Source organism: Pseudonaja textilis, chromosome 6 (genome assembly GCF_049901715.1).
Source record: "Pseudonaja textilis isolate UNSWEBS1 chromosome 6, rPseTex1.2, whole genome shotgun sequence".
Classification (NCBI taxonomy): domain Eukaryota; kingdom Metazoa; phylum Chordata; class Lepidosauria; order Squamata; family Elapidae; genus Pseudonaja; species Pseudonaja textilis.
Window position 1 is genome coordinate 5,996,384 of NC_141995.1, and position 20,071 is coordinate 6,016,454.

At 52.9% G+C, this 20,071-nt stretch overlaps 1 long non-coding RNA gene across 2 annotated transcripts; it reads right to left on the minus strand.

The window, feature by feature from the left end:
* Positions 1 to 14,939: 14,939 nt before the first annotated feature.
* LOC148125382 (uncharacterized) lies at positions 14,940 to 20,031 on the minus strand. 2 transcript variants are annotated; one of them, XR_015744028.1, is made up of 3 exons: positions 19,290 to 20,031; positions 15,534 to 16,210; positions 14,940 to 15,296 (listed from the first exon to the last, which is right to left on the minus strand). It is a non-coding gene; the product is annotated as an uncharacterized LOC148125382 (long non-coding RNA). The 2 variants fall into 2 exon arrangements; XR_015744027.1 differs by lacking the exon at positions 19,290 to 20,031 and having other exon boundaries at positions 15,534 to 16,489.
* Between the last annotated feature and the right edge of the window lie 40 nt (positions 20,032 to 20,071).

Consider the following 20,071-nt stretch of genomic DNA (forward strand, 5'->3'; position numbering starts at 1 on the left):
AGGAACCGGTCCTGGCTACTCTAGGGAAGAAAAGGACCAGGGGAGACAGGATAGCGGTCTTCCAATATTTGAGGGGCTGCCACAGAGAGGAGGAAGGGGGTCAAGCTATTTCCCAAGGCACCTGAAGGCCAGACAAGGAACAATGGATGGAAACTGAACAAGGAGAGATTCAACCTGGAAATAAGGAGAAACTTTCTGACAGGGAGAACAATCAACCCGTGGAACAGAAGTTGCCTTCGGAAGTTGCGGGAGCTTCATCCCTGGAAGCTTTCAAGAAGAGACTGGGCTGCCATCTGTGTGTGTCGGGGGTGGTGGTATCTTTTTGTGTCCAGCAATGACTGGTGGGATTCACCGTACCTTCTTCCTGTTTAGCTTTTCATTCTGTGCCCCACCAGGCCTCTCTCCCCATTCAGCCTTGCCCATTCACTGGATGAGGACATATCTGGATGCCGCCGCCCCTTGGAAGCAGCCTGCAGGCTGAGGAAGAGTCTTGGTAAGCATAGCCAGGAAGGAGGGGGGTGCCCGTGGGACTTCACTTCACATGCCTGTGACTTTCAACTTCCTGCCAGATTCCCACAAGCAAAGTCAATGGGGATGTCAGTTAGAAATTCAAAGTCGTACAGATTAAGAGTTGGAAGGGACCTTATAGGTCATCTAGTCCAACCCCCTCCTGCCCAAGCAGGAGACCCTACACCATTTCTGACAGATGGCCATCCAGTCTCTTCTTGAAAGCTTTCAATGATGAAGCTGCCACAGCTTCCGAGGGCAACTTCTGTTCCATCAGTTGATTGCTCTGTCAGAAAATTCTTCCTTGTTTCCAGGTTGAATCTCTCCTTGTTCAGTTTCCATCCATTATTCCTTGTCTGGCCTTCAGGTGTTCTGAAGAATAGTTTGACACACACACACACACCACTTCCTCCTTGTGGCAGCCCTTCAAGTATTGGAAGACTGTTATCCTGTCTCCCCTGGTCTTTCTCTTCCCTAGACTAGCCAGGCCCGGTTCCTGTAACCGTTCATCGTATATTTTAGCCCTCCAGGCCTCTAATCATCCTTGACAGAAGAAGCGATGGGAAGGAAACAGCCCCGACACACCCATCAATTCCTCTACGGCTACGGGTGGCTTGGCTCCTGCGTGGGCCGGCCAGGAATCGGGAGAGGTAATTGATTAACCAGCTCCGGTGCCAGAGGGCACCTGGATGCCTCTAAAGCTATCCCGTTCCCAGACATCTTTTAATGATTGAGGCACCTCAGTTGGGGTTAATAGAGGCTTCCATGTGTGTGTGTGTGTGTGTGTGTGTGTGTGTGTGGTATTCAGCTTTGTTCAACTCCCCATGGGCAGGGGGTCTCCCGTCAGGTGGGAAAGGGCAGCTCCTTTCTCATTTCAGCAGCAGCTCCTTCAGGGGTCCGGAGGGATGAGGAAAGCAGCCAAAATCAGGCAAGGCAGGAGCCCCCCCACCCCGTGCCCCCTGCCTGCTCTTGAGGTGGGGTCGTTCTCATCGACTGAGCCACTGAGGGGCCTCACTGTGTGTCGCACCCCCCCTGCCCCCGAAGATGCTGCTCAGCCACAGAGTCCACCAGCCTGGTCAGCACACGCACGCACGCACACACACACACACACACACACACACTGATAAGAGAGGGTGGCTGTAGCTCTGCTCCCCTCTTTGGGTTTCTAGACATTGAGGGGGGAGGGTTGTATGAGCCCCCAGGAAAGAAATTAGAGCCTCTCAGCCAGACATTTTCCCTCAGTTCTCACCTCCCCATATAGGGCAGAGGTCTCCAAACTTGGCCACTTTAAGCCTTGTGGACTTCAACTCCCAGAATTCCTCAGCCAACGTAGCTCTGTAGGCAGTGCCATGCCCAAAATGTTACAAACATTGATACCACCAGGGTAGCTATGAGTGAAATACTGTACTGGATGTTGAGTATGGCACACGGTATATGACAGAGGTCTCCAAACTTGGCCACTTTTTAAGACTTGTGGACTTCAACTCCCAGAATTCTCCTGCCAGCTATGATGACTGACTTACAACCACATAGCTGGCTGGAGAATTCTGGGAGTTGAAGTCCACAAGTCTTAAAAAGTGGCCAAGTTTGGGGACCCCTGGTATAGGGAGTCTCAACGTACGACCACAACCCAGCCCCAAATTCCAGTGGCCAAGTGAGATCATTGTGAAGGGAAATTCCCACCATTTCACGGCCTTTCTTGCCACCGTTGTTAAGTGAATCCCTGCATTTATAGTTAGTGACTTGGTTGTTAAGTAAATCCTGCTTCCCCATTGAATTCGCTTGTCAGGTCGCCAAAGGGGATTACACGGTGACTCCCCTCCCCCCAGGACACTGCGACCGTCGTAAATACAAGTCACTTGCCAAGCTTCTGAATGGTGATCATATGACCACGGAGATGCCTGCAACAGTCGTTAAGTGTGGAAAAAACGGTCCCTTTTTTCAGTGGGGTTGTAACTTCAATGGTCACTAAACCCATGGTTCTTAAGTCAAGAACTACCTGTATATTGGGAATAGAAGGACAGGGCAGCTGCCAGAGGAGTCCGGAGGTGGGCGCTAAACCTTCCCTTCAGGGAGGGGGGAGCCTGGTTTGGCCCCCTAGTATCCCCCTCCCCATCCCCGGCCTGCCACCTGCTTGACCAGGGCTCCTTCCTGGGCAACCAAGCAAAGCGTCAATCAAGGAGAGAGAATTGTATGGTTTTCAGCTTTGTTCGGGCATTTTCCCACGTCATTATAGTGTGAGTCAGACGGCTGTGAAAGTCTGACTAACAGAGGAACACTATACAGAAGCTGGATGATGGCAGATGAGATTCTGCCGAAATGTTGCTACAACTTTAAAAGCACAACTACAATGACGTGGGAAAATACCCGAACAAAGCTGAATGCCATACATGTAAGTACCCGCGAAAACTTAAGAAAATATATATATATATATATTTCAATCGTGTTGAAATACATATTGCTTATAATTAATAATTAATACTCTTATCAATATAACAATAATCACATTCCCATATAAGTCATTCCATATATATCTATTCCAACAGGCTTCTCTTATTGCTTTATATGTACATCTAACCCATTTTTATTTGTTTTATCTTCCAGACATTAGTAAAACAAGTCCCATACCATATAATATTCAGCTTCTTCTTTTTCTTTAATTTCCAGTGTTAATCTATTCATTTCTGCACATTCAAATATTTTTTCAATTACTTTTCCCTCTGTTGATATCTTGTCACTTTTCCAATTCTGAGCAAATACAATTCTAGCTGCCGTTAAGACATGTATGATTAAGTATGCTTTTTTTTTCTTTACTGTAACCTTCAGGTACCATTCCAAATAAAAATATTTCAGGTTTCAAATCTATATGTTGTTTAGTCGTGTTTTTTTTTCCAACCCTGTTTGTATTCCAGTCCAATATCTTTTAGCTTCTATGCAAGACCACCACATATGGCAGTATATTCCTGGTGTTTGGTGACACTTACAATATTTGGTTGGTTTATCTTTAAACATGCCAGTCTGGGAGTCTGAGGGGAAGAACTGGGGAGTGGGGTCAGTGGTTTGACCAGCCTTGTAAGCAACTTCACTTGGACTTTCCCCTCTTCCAGGGCCTGTTAATGAGAACCCAGGACAGAGCAGTTTATGGCCGGAGGGTCCCCTCCCTCTTACACAGAGACAAAAGATAAACAGACAGATAGACAGACAGATCAAAGAGTCCTTGTTCCTCCTGACCCTCCGAGGGGGAGAAATGGCTTGTTCTTAAGACTGTGTGAAAACATGTTTAGTCAAGGCTGATGAAGCACAGGTTTTACCGCTCTTCCCCACTGGGGGGCAGTGTGCTCCGCAACCCTCCCTTGGCCCTGTTTGGAATCCAGAGGTTGTTCCCAGAACTCTCCTGCCAAGACCTGCAAAAAAGCCCAGGTGAGTTCAAAAGGAGAATGAATGAATGAATGAAGGAAGGAAGGAAGGAAGGAAGGAAGGAAGGAAGGAAGGACCTCTTGTTTCACAGAATCCTAGGCTGGAAGGGACCTCAGAGGTCTTCTAGTCCAACCCTCTGCCCAAGGCAGATGTTTGTTCAATCTCTTCTTGAAAAACCCACCGCTCAGGAGGGAGGCTGTTCTCACTATCAGGAAATTCCTTCTCTAGCACGGATGATGCTTCCTAGTTGGGGAATGAAAACAACCCCAGCTCAGAGAGCACCAAGGACCCCACAGTCCTCCTCTTTCATACCATTGCTGCCCAGATCTGGACACGGCGCTTTGGATTCAATCCGACTGGAAATAAAGATTGTTTCTCTAGCAACCACACTGTGCTACGGGCTCCTAGTCTGAGAGAGAGAGAGAGAGAGAGAGAGAGAGAGAGAGAGAGAGAGAGAGAGAGAAGAGAGAGATTTGCATAAACTGCACTGAGATAGAGAGAAGAGAGAGAGAGAGAGGAAGAGAGGAGAGAGGAGAGAAAAGAGATATTTGCATAAACTGCATTGAGAGAGAAGAGAGAAAGAAGAGAGATTTTCACAAACTGCACTGAGAGAGAGAGAGAAGAGAAAGAATAGAGAGGAGAGAGATTTGATAAACTGCACTGAGAGAGAAGAGAGAGAGAGAAGAAGAGAGGTATTTTCATAAACTGCACTGAGAGAGAGAAGAGAGAGAAAAGAAGAGATATTTTCATAAACTGCACTGAGAAAGAGAGAGAGAGAGAAAGAAGAGAGAGAGAGAGAGAAGAGAGAGAAGAGAAAGAAGAGACATTTTCATAAACTGCACTGAGAGAGAGAGGAGAGAGAGAGAGAAAGAAGAGAGAGAGGAGAGAGATTTGCATAAACTGCATTGAGAGAGAAGAGAAAGAAGAGAGATTTTCACAAACTGCACTGAGAGAGAGAGAGAAGAGAAAGAATAGAGAGGAGAGAGATTTGATAAACTGCACTGAGAGAGAGAAGAGAGAGAAAGAAGAGAGGTATTTTCATAAACTGCACTGAGAGAGAGAAGAGAGAGAAAAGAAGAGAGATATTTTCATAAACTGCACTGAGAAAGAGGAGAGAGAGAGAAAGAAGAGAGAGAGGAGAGAGAAGAGAAAGAAGAGACATTTTCATAAACTGCACTGAGAGAGAGAGGAGAGAGAGAGAGAGAAAGAAGAGAGAGAGGAGAGAGATTTGCATAAACTGCATTGAGAGAGAGAGAAGAAAGAGAGAAGAGAGAGACAGAAGAGACACATGAGAGAGATTTGCATAAAGTGCAGAAGAGAGAGAGAGAGAGAGAGAGAGAGAGAGAGAAAAATAGAGAGAGGAGAGAGATTTTCATAAACTGCACTGAGAGAGAGAGAGAAAGAAGAGAGAGAGGAGAGAGAGAGAGAGAGCGCTTTGCATAAACTGCACTGAACTAACCCTACCCCTAATCCTCAAAGCAAGATTTTATATCCGATGAATTTCACTGGTTTGGTTTCAGGCAAGGTCTCTAGCCTGACAGGTTAGTGTGGCCTTGTGGGTCTGTCTGCAAACACAAAAGGACAGTCACAGCGGGTGGAAGGGAAGAACCGATATTAAGAGGACCAGTAACCGGAAAACTCTCAGCAGCCACCCAGGGCCAGACCGGCTGCCTGCTTTTGATAAGAGAGATTGTACAGATAGTCCTTGAATTATATGATCACTTGCTTAGCAACCATTCCAAGTTATGATGGTGCTGAAAAAGGGACTTAATGACCAGTCCTCATGCTTACGACCATTGCAACGTCCCTGGGGTCACATAATCCAAATCTGAGCACCTGGTGTCCATGGGAATGGTAGCATCCCAGGGTCCCGTGACTGCTATTTGTGGCCTGCCTAGCCAAACTCTGACAAGCAGAATCAATGGGCGAAGACAGAGTCATTTCAATACCTTGTGATTCACTCAGTGATCCACAGTAAAAAAAAAAAAGGTGCTACGTGTGCAACTCACTTAACAACCATCTTGCTCAGCAGTAGAGACTCCATCGACAATTGCAGTCATAAGTCAAGGACCGCCTGCAGAGAAATGTTTGTGAGAAGCCCTCAAATCAGGAGAAATCTTTTCCAATAAACAAATTTTATTCACTTCTGCAGCTCCAATCATCAGATGCCAGGAGGGACCTGACTGGGGTGGATGTTATATCAAGGGGTGAGCCAGGGAGGAGAGGAGAGGTTGGTTAGGGAGGAGCTGCATGCAGGTGAGGCGCTTTTCACCTATGAACCCTTGCAAGGTGTGAAAAAAACCCCACTGCCTTTGTTTGAGGCGGCCTCAGCCCTTCCTTGCTCAGCGCTGCTGTTTGGCTGGGTGACCGCACATACAGAAGATCTTAACTGCAAAATAAAAATAGATGAGAAGTGTGACCTCGCTGTGAACAAAAGGCAAATCCAAGGTCTGAATTTAAAAAGAAAAAAAAAGGGGGGGGGAAATTGCTTGGTCTCTATTTTTCTTTTGAGAAAGCCTGTTTATTTATCCGTTAGCCTTGCACAAGGGTCCCCAAAGTTGGCAACTCTAAGACTTGTGGACTTCAACTCCCAGAATTCTCAAGCCGGCATAGCAGCACGGGAGTTGAAGTCCACACGTCTTCAGGTTGCCAACTTCTGCGTGCTTTTCCCAAGAAAACTCCAATATCTTCAGTCAGGGATGAAAACACGACTCGCAATTTCCTTTGTGCCTCCGGCTGCTTCGCCTCCTTCCTGCAGGACCCAGCAACGCAGGCCCGCTTCCCTACTCAACCTGCAACCTTGGAAGGCGCCGGACCCTCTTCGGAGCGGCGGTTGCATCGCCCTGGCAACCCCATCGCCCGGTGGCGGCGCTGCTTCCTTCCACCCTACCCTTGCAGATTAGACTCTCCCGGCTGCTCTGGGCCATCCTTCCACGCTCTCCGGCCGCTCTGGGGAGGGCTGGCTGGAGCGCCCTGCCGCCCCGCTTCTCTTCGGTACTCGGCTCCGAGGCTCCTCCGCTGCCTGTGTGCCCCTCCATGCCCCCTCCAGGCCAGGCACTCCAGTCTCCCCCCCACCGTTTCCCGGCGGCCCTTCCGGGGCACCTGGCCAAGCTGGCATTTCCCCAGCAAGCCACAAATGCCCCTCCGAAGGCCTTCCAAGCAAACGCCAGGAGGCCCCCCGGGGGTAGGCCGCACCTTCACCCAGAAGCTCGTCGGGGACCGCCAGGGGCTCAGTAGGGTTGCCTCGGGAACCTGCGCCACGAGGATCACCTTGAGGGCCTGGAGAAAGGCGAATACAGACAGAATACAATACAATATGTCAGAAATGGTGTAGGGCCTCCTGCCTGGGCTCTTGCGTGGAGTGGGGAAGGGGGTTGGGCTACATGACCTACAAGGTCCCCTCCAACTCTTAATCTGTAAGTAAGTAAGAATAGAATTCTTTTATTGGCCAAGTGTGATTGGACACACAAGGAATCTTCTTGGTGCAAATGCTCTCAGTGTCCATAAAAGAAAAGAGACATTCGTCAAGAGTCAAGAATCATCAGGTGCAACACTTAATGATAGTCATTGGGTGCAATAAGCAATCAAATCATACTAGGAAACAGTGAATAGGATGGGATGGGATGGGATGGGATGGAATGGAATGGAATGAATGGAATGGAATAGAATGGAATGGAATGGAATAGAATAGAATAGAATAGAATAGAATAATTCTTTATTGGCCAAGTGTGATTGGGCACACAAGGAATTTGTCCGTGCAAATACTCTAAGTATACATAAAAGAAGATACACTAGTCAAGAGTCAAGAATCATCAGGTACAACACTTAATGGTAGTTATAGGGTACAGTAATCAATCAAATCATACTAGGAAACAGTGAATAGAACAGAACAGAACAGAACAGAATAGAATAGAATTCTTTATTGGCCAAGTGTGGTTGGGCACACAAGGAATTTGTCTTGGTGCAAATGCTCTCAGTGTACCTAAAAGAAAAGACACATTCATTAAGAGTCAAGAATCATCAGGTACAACACTTACTGGTAGTCCTAGGGTACAAATAAGCAATGAAATCATACCAGGAAACCGTCAATATAAATCTGATACAAGCAACAGAGTTCCCGTGGGAGAAAATGGGTGATAGGAACGTTGAGAGGATTGATAGTAATTGTAACAGTAATGCAAACTTTGTAAATAGTTTGAGGGTGTTGAGGGAATTATCTCACAAAGCGGCCAGTTGCCCAGCTCCGGCCGGCCTCTGTTTGCCCCTTCTTCCCCTTTTCAAGTATCCAGCTTCGGCTCCAGTGGGGAGGGGTGCACCTCAGTCCTACAGAGGATGAGGGAAGGGTGGGGGAGGACTCTACCACAAATTCTGCAAGGGATTCTCTAGGGCAGGGGTCTCCAACCTTGGCAACAGCACAGCTGGCTGAGGAACTCTGGGAATTGAAGTCCACAAGTCTTAAAGGAGCCAAGGTTGGAGACCGGCTGCGTCTAAGGCGCCTCTTCCATGCCCCACAGTGCGACAGCAAAAGGCTGGACGCAATAGCCGAGACTCGGGTCTGGGAGTGGGGGGTCACCTCGGTCCTCCCAAAAAGACCTTCCCTGGAGACAGGGTGGGGCAGCCTTCAAACTCCCATCTGACTTGGAAGCCGGGCATAAGTCGCGTCTCGACGGGGCAGAAGCGGCCAAGGCCGGACAGGGCGGGGTGGGAGAGGGTGAAGGAGGGCGGTGCGGGGGTTCGAGGCTGGTTTGGGGCTTCCCGCCCCCCAAGGAAGCAAAGCAGCAGAGCCAGACGGAGCCCCCCCCTCCCCACGCCCCCGGCGCTCGCCATTCCGCCATCCTTTCAACGGGTTTCCGCGGCCCCCCCACCCAACCCGCCTTCCCACCCCTCCACTTCCCTCCTCGGCTGGGCTCGGCTCCATTCAGCCGCCCGCTCGCAGGACGTTCGAATCCCCAGCATGGTAGATTTTAATTAGCCTTTGTACAGATGGCCAATTAACATTCATTACTTTTGCCTTGAGCGATTAATTACGAGTTTGGGGAGGGGGGGGGAGAGAGAGAGAGAGAGAGAAAAGAGCCGGAGACCCAGCGGAGGGAGCGGGTGGCGGGGTGGCTTTCCGTGGGATTTGAAGCGGGGGGTCTCTCCTCCCACCCCAGTCCAAGGCTCTCCAAGGGCCGGCGCTGCTCCGCTTTTTCCCCCCCGGGAGAAAGCTGGCAAAGCTGGTCACCGCCCTCTCGGCCTCCCCCACTCACCCAGGTCTTCCCACATCCGGAACTGGCAAGGCGCGACGCGCCCGGCGTTTCATCCCCCACCCTCAGTCCTCCAAGCCGGGCCCTACTAAGCCCCGCCCGCGGGCCGTGGGCGCTGTTGGGGAGGTGGGGGAGCCGGAATGTAGCGGCTGCCGACCGAAGAGCTGCCTACTATCCCGAGTCGCTGGAAGTCGGCTGACGTCGCTCCGACCGCGGTGGGAGCCCCTCTCTCCTCTTCCCCAGCCCGGTTCCTTGCCTTGCCTGCCCCCAGCTGCTCTTGCCACAGTATCCGCGCCTCTTGCCGCCCTCGGGACCCCGAGCGCACCTCTCACCCCACGGAAGACGCCCTTCCCTCCGCGCACACACACACACACACCCCGCTCACGCAGGGGCTCCTCCCCGCCCCAGCCAAAGGCAGGAGGATTGAATCCCCCGCTCTTGCGGGCGAAGCGAAAGGAGGGCCCCCACACACACACACATCCTTCCTCCGGCCGGTTCTCGCTCCGAGTTCACCCCCAACCCCCTCAAGCATCCTGGGAGCCCCTTTACTGCCAGAGACCGAAGTTCTCCTGCAGGCTCCGGGAACCCCCCAGAATAAAAATGTGCTGGCGGGCAAGACCTGACTTAGAACATAGAATGACAGAGTTGGAAGGGACCATGGAGGTCATCTAGTCCAACCCCCTGTTCTAGCGGGAGACTCTAGTCCAAATATTAGCCTCCACCTAGGATCGAACTGACAGCCTCCAGAGCTCCACCTAGCGACTTGGGCCAAAGGCGAACCCCCGAGGCGCCACTCGCCACCACCTCCCGCTCACCGACCGGAATCGCACAGCGCCCGTTGGCGGCGGCTCTTGTCTGGCTTCGGAGCAACTGGTAGCGCTGGCCGTTCTTTGGAGGGAGCCCCGAGAGCGGCGGGTTGGGGTGGGGATGTGGTTGGGGGACAATCGGCATGCCAGCCCAGGAATGATCCCGGGGGAGGGGAACGAAGGACGGGACAGGCCCTTCTCCTGAGGGGCGGGGGGGGGGCTACAGAGCCCTCCCCCCCGCCGGGTGAGGGTGCAGGTCAGAGCCAGGCTGGGCCGGGCCCCGCCCGGCACCAGAAGCTCCGGCTGCGAGGCCTTCCCGGCGTGGAGCAGGCTGCTACCTGCCGAGCCTGGTGGCAGGATATGGCCCTCGGGCGTCTCCTGCCTTCCAAAAGCGCACTTTCCGGGAAGCAATCTGGAGAGTCTAAATATAAGGAGCAGAAATCTGTTGCGCCTAATCAGGGCTGGGAGGCTGCCATCTCCGCGGCGGCGGCGGCGGCGGCGGCGGCGGCGGCGAACGGCACGCAAATTGCAAGAGAGGAAATGCGGCGGCGGCGGCGGCATATGGCCTTGATGGATGGGCCTTTCCTCTCCCCGAAGCCGTGGGGACTTCCGGAGAAATCCACCACAAATCCCATGTTGCACGCACAGGGACTTCTAGGCCTCCCTCCCTCCCTCCCTCTCTCACACACAGACAAACTCACATTCACACACACAAACACACACACACACACACAGAGAGAGAGAGACTTAGAGTTACTTGGACTTTATCTCTCCCGCCCATCAAAAATCCAAGGCAAAGCATCACAAGGACCACCTCCTTTGCCTCCTCTTTCTCCTTGACTCCATCTCCCTTCCTTCTCCTCCTCCTTCTCCTCCTCCTCCTCCTCCTCCTTTCTCCCTGACTCCATTTCCCTTCCTTCTCTTTCTCCTCCTCTTTTTCCCTGACTCTATCTCCCTTCCTTCTCCTTCTCCTTCTCCTCCTCTTTCTCCCTGACTCCCTCTCCCTTCCTTCTCCTTCTCTTTCTCCTCCTCTTTCTCCCTTATTCCACCTCCCTTCCTTCTCCTTCTCTTTCTCCTCCTCTTTCTCCCTGATTCAATCTCCCTTCCTTCTCCTTCTCTTTCTCCTCCTCTTTTTCCCTGACTTCCTCTCCCTTCCTTCTCCTTCTCCTCCTCTTTCTCCCTTATTCCACCTCCCTTCCTTCTCTTTCTCCTCCTCTTTTTCCCTGACTCCATCTCCCTTCCTTCTCCTTCTCCTCCTCTTTCTCCCTTATTCCACCTCCCTTCCTTCTCCTTCTCCTCCTCTTTCTCCCTTATTCCACCTCCCTTCCTTCTCCTTCTCCTCCTCTTTCTCCCTTATTCCACCTCCCTTCCTTCTCCTTCTCTTTCTCCTCCTCTTTCTCCCTGATTCAATCTCCCTTCCTTCTCCTTCTCTTTCTCCTCCTCTTTTTCCCTGACTTCCATCTCCCTTCCTTCTCCTTCTCCTCCTCTTTCTCCCTTATTCCACCTCCCTTCCTTCTCTTTCTCCTCCTCTTTCTCCTACTCATCTCCCTTCCTTCTCCTTCTCCTCCTCTTTCTCCCTTATTCCACCTCCTTCCTTCTCCTTCTCCTCCTCTTTCTCCCTTATTCCACCTCCCTTCCTTCTCCTTCTCTTCTCTCCTTATTCCACCTCCCTCCTTCTCCTTCTCTTTCTCCTCCTGATTCAATCTCCCTTCCTTTTCCTTCTTTCCTTCTCTTTCTCCTCCCTCTTTTCCCTGACTTCCTCTCCCTTCCTTCTCCTTCTCCTCCTCTTTCTCCCTTATTCCACCTCCCTTCCTTCTCCTTCTCCTCCTCTTTCTCCCTTATTCCATCTCCTTCCTTCTCCTTCTTCTCCCTCCTCTTTCTCTCCTCTTTCTCCTCCTCTTTCCCTGATTCAATCTCCCTTCCTTCTCCTTCTCTTTTCTCCTTCCGACTCCTCCCTTCCTTCTCCTTCTCCTTATTCCCTTACCTCCCTTCCTTCCTTCTCCTTCTCCTCCCATCTTTCTCCCTTATTCCTCTTCTCTTTCCACCTCCCTTCCTTCTCTTCTCCTTCTCCTCCACCTCCCTTCCTTCTCCTTCTTCCTTCCCCTTACCTCCCTTCCTTCTCCTCTTTCTCCCTTATTCTCCCTTCCTCCTCTTTTTCTCCCTTATTCCACCTCCCTTCCTTCTCCTTCTCTTTCTCCTCCTCTTTCTCCCTTATTCCACCTCCCTTCCTTCTCCTTCTCTTTCTCCTCCTCTTTCTCCATGACTCCATCTCCTTCCTTCTCCTTCTCCTTCTCCTTCTCCTTCTCCTCCTCCTCCTCCTCCTCCTCCACTTTCTCCATGACTCCATCCCCTTCCTTCTCCTTCTCCTTCTCCTTCTCCTTCTCCTTCTCCTTCTCCTCCTCCTCCTCCTCCTCTTTCTCCATGACTCCATCTCCTCCTTCTCCTCCTCCTCCTCCTCCTCCTCCTTCTCCTTCTCCTCCTCTTTCTCCCTGACTCCATCTCCCTTCCTTCTCCTTCTTCTTCTCCTTCTCCTCCTCCTTCTTCTTCTCCTCTTTCTCCCTGACTCCATCTCCCTTCCTTCTCCTTCTCCTTCTCCTCCTTCTCCCTGACTCTGTCTCCCTTCCTTCTCCTTCTCCTCTTTCTCCCTGACTCTATCTCCCTTCCTTCTCCTTCTCCTCCTCTTCTCCGATTCCCTCTCCCTTCTCCTTCTCCTCCTCTTTCTTGCTGACTCCATCTCCCTTCCTTCTCCTTCTCTTTCTCCTTCTCCTGCTCTTTCTCCCTGACTCTATCTCCCTTTCTTTTCCTCCTTCTCCTTCTCCTCCTCCTCCTCCTCCTCCTCCTCCTCCTCCTCCTCCTCCTCCTTTCTCCCTGACTCCATTTCCCTTCCTTCTCTTTCTCCTCCTCTTTTCCCTGACTCTATCTCCCTTCCTTCTCCTTCTCCTTCTCCTCCTCTTTCTCCCTGACTCCCTCTCCCTTCCTTCTCCTTCTCTTTCTCCTCCTCTTTCTCCCTTACTCTATCTCCCTTCCTTCTCCTTCTCCTTCTCCTCCTCTTTCTCCCTTATTCCACCTCCCTTCCTTCTCCTTCTCTTTCTCCTCCTCTTTCTCCCTGATTCAATCTCCCTTCCTTCTCCTTCTCTTTTCTCCTCCTCTTTTTCCCTGACTTCCTCTCCCTTCCTTCTCCTCCTCCTCTTTCTCCCTTATTCCACCTCCCTTCCTTCTCTTTCTCCTCCTCTTTTTCCCTGACTCCATCTCCCTTCCTTCTCCTTCTCCTCCTCTTTCTCCCTTATTCCACCTCCCTTCCTTCTCCTTCTCCTCCTCTTTCTCCCTTATTCCACCTCCCTTCCTTCTCCTTCTCCTTCTCCTCCTCTTTCTCCCTTATTCCACCTCCCTTCCTTCTCCTTCTCTTTCTCCTCCTCTTTCTCCCTTATTCCACCTCCCTTCCTTCTCCTTCTCCTCGTCTTTCTCCCTGACTCCATCTCCCTTCCTTCTCCTTCTCTTTCTCCTCCTCTTTTTCCCTGACTCCATCTCCCTTCCTCCTCCTCCTCCTTCAGAGTCCACCCACCTTTATCTCAGCTGACCTCTTGATGACATCATCAGCACACAAATGCCATTTTCCTGGGAACAACCTGGAAGCGAACAAACCCTTCTGGTTTACCGGAAGCTTCTTTCACCTCTTCTGGGGGCGTCTGCAGAGGGCGGGTCAAAAACAAGTCAAGATAGGGGCTGTGAGGGTGCAGCCAAAGCTCCCTCCCCCCTTCAGCAGGGATAGGCATGAAAATGGGGGCCTAGCTTTGATGAGGCTTCTGAGGCCATCCTTTTCTACTTCCTGTTAATCCACAGCCCGGGATTTCCTCGTGGTCTCCCATCCACACCCACAACGCTTCAATTCCCCCTTCCTGCCTTTGCTGCCTGGCTGGGATTGGGTTTTGCTGCTGAGACTATTTTGATTTTTTCTGGCCCTCCCGTTTTTTCCACCAAGCCCGGAAAGGTTGGGTGGGTGGCTATCGCATCCATGCAACCCTTCAGCAGCACTCTGTATAGACAGTCCCCTCCTCCAAAGTGATTGGACATTCAGGGTTCCATCTACATGGACTGGCTGGGGCTTCTGGGGCTCTTCTAATGGTGTTGGGGGGCAAGAAAAGCCCCACTCGGGTGGAAACTACCATGAAACACAGCGGCAAGAAGATAGATTTCCTTTGCTGGCTCTTGAATTGTCCCCATCTTTAAACATTCTTCATGTTTAATTACTTTTTTGGAGGGGAAAATGATTTTTCATCTCCTTGAGCACTGAATTAGAAAAGTGAAAACTTTTAAAACTTTTGCAAGATGCTAGAATTAGAGGAGGATTTGGTTTGCCTAATTGGGAGTTGTACTACCAAGCTGCAAACCTGATGTGGATCAAGGAATGGATAACACTTAAGAAATACTAGATTGTTGATATTAGAAGGACATGATTTGTTGTTGGGGTGGCACGCTTTTCTATGTTATAAGGGAACTAAAATACAGGGATATTTTAGAAGATATTATATACGGGAGTCTCTGTGGTTAAACTGGGAGAAGATTAAGAGACAATGTTGTTTGAAAATTCCAGTCTGGTTATTGACTATTGAAGCATTTTTCTATCCTATAATATACAAGAAGGAACAAACAGTTAGATATGGGGAAATATTGAATGAAAAGGGTGAACTTAAATCTATGCAAAAATTAGAGGAAGAGAAGAGCCTTTCTGAGGGACCTTTGGGAGCAGCTAAGGACAAGCCCACCTCCCCCCTGCAGTCTAGGTGAGGCCAGGATAGGTTCCTTGGGCACCTGGAAGGTAGATGTGGGTTGGGCAGAAATTCTATTCTATTCTACATAGAGTTCTGTTTTGTTTATCTGGTTTAGGATTTACCATGTTGTGTGAACCCAGAAAATGAATTGGGTGGATGAATGCGTGGATGGAAGATACAATGATAAAATCATGTTTCATGTAGGAAAAAGTTTATACAAGTAAAGAAAAATTAAAAAGAGAAACTATGCAGTTTTTTTAAAAAAACATACATTTTACCAGTATATATGTGTTAAGTACATTTCTAAACTTAAAAGTGAAATCAAGAATTTTAAACATGTACATTCAATTATTTCCATTAAAAATAGATGGAGGTTACTACTTCACTGATATTACTAAAAATGGAAGCCAAATATAAATAAAACAGTTTTAATTAAACCTCTTGGCTGCCGTATTATTCATCCAGGGCTGTTTCCACACTTTCAAATGCCACCGATTCAAATGAAGACTTTGGACTTTATGTTTTTTTTCCAGTGTTTTGGTAGAACAAATCTGTCAACCATCAACAAAAATTAATCTGATTCATTGAAGGCATTTAAGAGGCTTGGCATCATCTGTAAATTATATCTATACAGTTTTTGATGACTTCTCAGTATGCATTTAAAGGGAATTTTACACCCTCAGAAATTCCAGGCTGATTCCCAGTTAAAATCTGAAAGGTTTTGTGTTTTTTAAAAAAAGAAGCTTTCAAAAGTGACAGGACATTTTTAAGTAATTTTGAAGAGGTACCTTGAATTTTAAATTAAGTGGATTTTTGTATTGATCTGCTCGTGTTCTTGATTGGCGCCATCACCGAAGCAGCCAAATGGACAGGACGCCTTCCATAACCCAGGGCCAGGCAGGAGCCTCTTCCTTCCTTCAGCTCCCTGAATTGCTGTCAAATTTCAAAGCTTTTGTTAGTTATCTTCAGGAATTGGCAAAGTGGGGCGGATCCTGAACCTGTGGCCCCCTGGAATCATCTCTGGCCTAATCAAAGGCGCCATTCTCTCTTGTGTGGCAGGGGAGAGGGGGGGGCTGTTTTACCAAGTCTTTGCCTCGTGCATGTTGGTGGGATGGGGAGAAGAGGGAGGGGAGGGGAGAGGAAGAGAGAGGGAGAGGAGGAGAGGCGAGAAGTGAGGAGAGGGAGGGGAGAGGAGAGGAAGAAGAAAGAGGAAGAGGGAGGAAGAGAGAGGAAGGAGGAGGAGAGAGGAGAGGAAGAAGAGAGGAAGAGGAAGACAGAGAGGAGAGAGGAAGAAGTGAGAGACAGAGGGAGGGGAGAGGAAAGGAGAGAAAAGGCCCCTGCAGTAAAAAAAAGAAAAAAGAAGGCGATGTAAACTTGCTCACTTCCTCCCTTGCCTGCTTTCTCTGGACTCTTCTGGCTAAGGGCAAAAATCTCCAGTTAACCATTTTGGATCCACTCCCAATGCCTGCAAAAGGGGTCATTTCAGACAGAGAGAGAGTGACACAGAGACAGAGAGGGGGGGGGAGGGAGGGAGGGAGGGAGGAGAGAGAGAGAGAGACCACCAAACCCAAAGACCCAAATGACCAAGGTGCCCTTGGATCATAGAGACTTTTCCCCTTAGGAAAAGCAGGAACTGCCTATCCAGGCTGAATACCTGGGGAAACTCACCTGTTCCTTGTCTTTTCCCACCCACCCCGACCAGTAAATGGGACCCTCCCCCCCCCTTCTCCAGTTATGCAAGAACTTCAGACCTGGGCAGCTTGGCGGACGCTCCAAACTGCCACCTCCCGGCTTTTCCTGCTCGGACCATCGGTGGGCGAAAGCGCTGGTTGGCATCCATGGCAGCAACTGGGAAGTGGGGGGGGGGAGGGGCGACAGGAGAGGGCGGTTCGCCGCTGCCTGGGGCGAATCAGGGGGTGGGAGTGGGGCCACCCGGCCCGTTGCCGGCCGTTTCTCTTCCCAGCCAGAAAGGGCGTCCTGGGCACCCGTGAGACTCCAGCCTCCGTGTGCTGAGTTGCTCCATCAGGGCTACGAGACCACGGCACCGCCAGACACCCGGACTGCACCTGGTGCCCAAGTCCCAAAGATCCGGGGGTTCCATTGGCTGGCTCTTCTGATCCTGCCAGCTGCTAGGAAGCCGCTTCCTGTCCCGCTCAGGCCTCCCCCACCCCCGGGGGACCCAGCTGGTCTTCTGAATGGCCTGAAGCAAAGGTCACCGTCTACATAGCCTCACACACCCCCTCCTCCCCCTTCGTTCAAGGGCGTGAAGGCCCCGGCCTCTTTCTCAGTGTCAGGGCGGCGAGAAGCGGCCGCCCCTTGGCCGCCAGCCGCCCCTTGGCCAAAAACGGTTAGGCCCGTCCCGGCCTTCAGAATCGAATCCCCAACGCTTCGGGGACCCCCCCCACCCCACCCCGAGACAGGAGCGCCCTGCCTGCCCAGCGCCCTCCACCTTCGCCCTGGCAGGGGAGAAAGCGCCCACCCGACCACGCGAGCCGGGTCTCGCCGAAGTCCGAGGACTCGCAGTGCCCAGGCGCTCTCTTCCTCCCGCCTTGCTTCGGCTGTGCCCGCCTCGACGGGGAGTGGGTCCATGTGGGGGGCAGCTGAAAGGCCGGGACAGCCCGAAGGCGGAGAGCGAACGACCCCGCGTGGGGCCGGGGCTGTCACGGGTGGGTGGGTGGGGGCAGAGCCCGCTCCGGCCAGCCTCCGTTGCCAAAGCCCCGCCAGCTTCAGCTCCCGGCTCAACCGAGACGCGTCCAGGGCTCTTCCCACGCGCGGAAGGGAGCGTGAAGGCCGCCCGGGAGGAAAGCGCGGGGAAGCAGCCGCCTGCAGGCTGCCGAAGCAGGTTGTTATTCGGTCTCGGCGATCGCCGGGCCGCTTCACGGCGACGCTGCGGGTTTCCCTTCGTCGCGAGAGGCGTTCACTGGCGCGGAGGCGCCTCCTTTTTTGCTCCCCGGCTGGAAATGAGGGGAGCCCCTTTGGAGGCCGACGGGAGCTCAGCTCTTCGGGAAACGGGCAAGGTCGAAGGGCAGCTGGGTCGCCGGAGGCGTCTCCGGAACGGGCCTTTTCTGTGGGGCCGCCTAAAACCGTCCGGCCTCTGGAGTCGACTCCTTCGCAGCGAGAGGCTGGAACCTCACCCCGGAATTCAAAGGGAAACGGGGCTCATTTTGAAGAGGAAGAAAGCGGCGCGTCTCCGGCCGAAGGAGCCCAGAGGAGGACGCGGCGCTCGTGAACTCGATCCCGGCCTCAGTGCGCCCAAAGAGAGCGGCGTTGGCGCGGAAACGGTTCCCGTGAAACATACCGACGTCCTGGAAAAAAAAAAAAAACCACAGTTCCTATTATACGTTCGCTCTCCCTATGTGTGTGCCTGCACCCTATTTCTATTAGAAGAGAACCTGAGATCCGTAGGGTGGGATGAGATCTCGGAGCCCTTCTAGTCCACCCACCGCCAGCGGAGGGACCCTCAGACCCTCCCAGACAAAGGACAGCCCAGTCACCGCCGAAAACCTCCAGCGTCGCCGGCTGACTGCGTGGTTTTCCTTCCAGGATCTCTCCGGAGGCGGCTTGGTTTGGCGTGAAATCTTCTCTTCGAGTCAGCAGCCGGTTTCACCGGGACGCCCTCGGAGCAGCCGGCAGCGCCTTTCCCGCTAAGGCGAGCGCACGAGGGGTTGCAATCCGCTGTTAGCCGGGAAACGCCAGAAGCCGCTTCCGTTCGCACCCCTTTGTCTCCCCGACTCTTTCGGGTGCTGGACGCCGTGCCTAGTCCCGGCCGTCCGGAAAACCGGAGCCAGCTGCCTCTTGGTCTCTCCCCGGCGGCTTTCAGAGGCGACCGAGGCGGCCTCCGGTAGAATAAACGAGCCCCCCCGCCCCTTGCTTGGATTCCGGTTCGGACGTTCCGGTTGGGCTTCTCCTCCACTTACCCGGGCCGCAGCAGGAGACCCAACGCCCGCTGGAGAGGCTGCTTGGAAAGGGCGCTGCCCGAGAAAAAAAGAACCCGACCTCGGCGGAGAAAGTGGCCTTTCCGCGCAGGGGACCGTCGGGAAAGGGACGCGAAGGCCTCGCAGAAGGGAGAAAAAAAACCCTCCGGCCGCGGGGGCTGCAGAACTGCCCCCCCCCGATTACTTCCGTCGGGATGGGGGGGTGGGGGGACAGCTTTTCTCCAGCCTGCCCGGAGAGGCTCTTGCAATGCCCGCGCTCCGGCAAAATGCGCCTTGGGTTACGGAGCCGGCGCGGCCAGAACGGCCTAGGCAGCAGGCTCAGTGCAGCTCAGCCTTAATCCTGGTGGCGGGAGCTGATTGTGGGAACTCGGCCTCCGGGCTTCTCGGCGACTCCGTGTTTTGCGGAACGGGAGTCCTTCGCCGCGGTGCCACAACGCGCTGCTTCCTCCCACCACCCTCGGGGGCCAGGGAGGAAGGAGCGGAGCACGACCGGGCCTCTGGCAGACACGAATCGGGGCCCTTCCAGGCTCCGCAGCAGCAGGGGGTGGGAAGGAACTGACAAAGGCCACGACGGGAGCCTCCCCGGTAGCGATGGCCGGGGCTACTTACCGTGCGACAGGTGGGGCCAGCCAGCTATCCTGCGCCCCAAACTCCTTTCAACGCTCTGATCGCGCCGGGTGGGTCCTCGCCTTTCCTCCGGAGCCAGCAAGAGAGCTCCAGCCGCCCTTCTCAGCAGCAACGAAGGGCGGTGGGGGGAGGATCCCGGGAGCCGAGCCAGACCTCAGGCGGCCTGGCCAAGAGGAAGCCCTTGACCGTCTCGCTTCTCTCCCGGGCCCCAGGTAGAGTGGCCGCCGCAGTGGAGTTGGCTAGCGGGATGCGGACGGGCCTTCGAGTCCCGCGAGGCGCTGTCTGAGATCGGAAGGTCTCCGGTCTTCGGATACGGACCAAGGCGACCGTTGCACCCGGCGAGTGTGACTCCTCGGCCTACCGTTCTCTCCCGCAGCGCCTCGGCGAATCCTGGAGGGCGCCTTCTTCGTTGCCTTCGGCTTTGCTCCCGACCCGCAGTGCTGCTCCAACCCCCGAGAAAAGGAGCGAGAGCCGACGCGGGGTGGGGGGACTCCGTCGGGGCTTAGAGAAGCCGTCCTGGAGGCCTCAAGGCCGCTGGAGCCGCCCGAGGGTTTTCGGCCTCGGGAGTCGCCCTTCTCCTGGACAAGGCGCCGACCGGGCCTGCCTTCGGCCAGCTCGGCCCGGCCCCGGGGGGACTCGGGATCCGGGCGCTGCGAGAAGCCCGGGCGGGCAGCCGATTCCCTCCCTCTGGCTCGCCCGCTCCCTCGCTCGCTCTCTCCGCCTGCCTTCCTTCTGGCAAGCGGGAGGGCGGGGCAGCGGGGGCG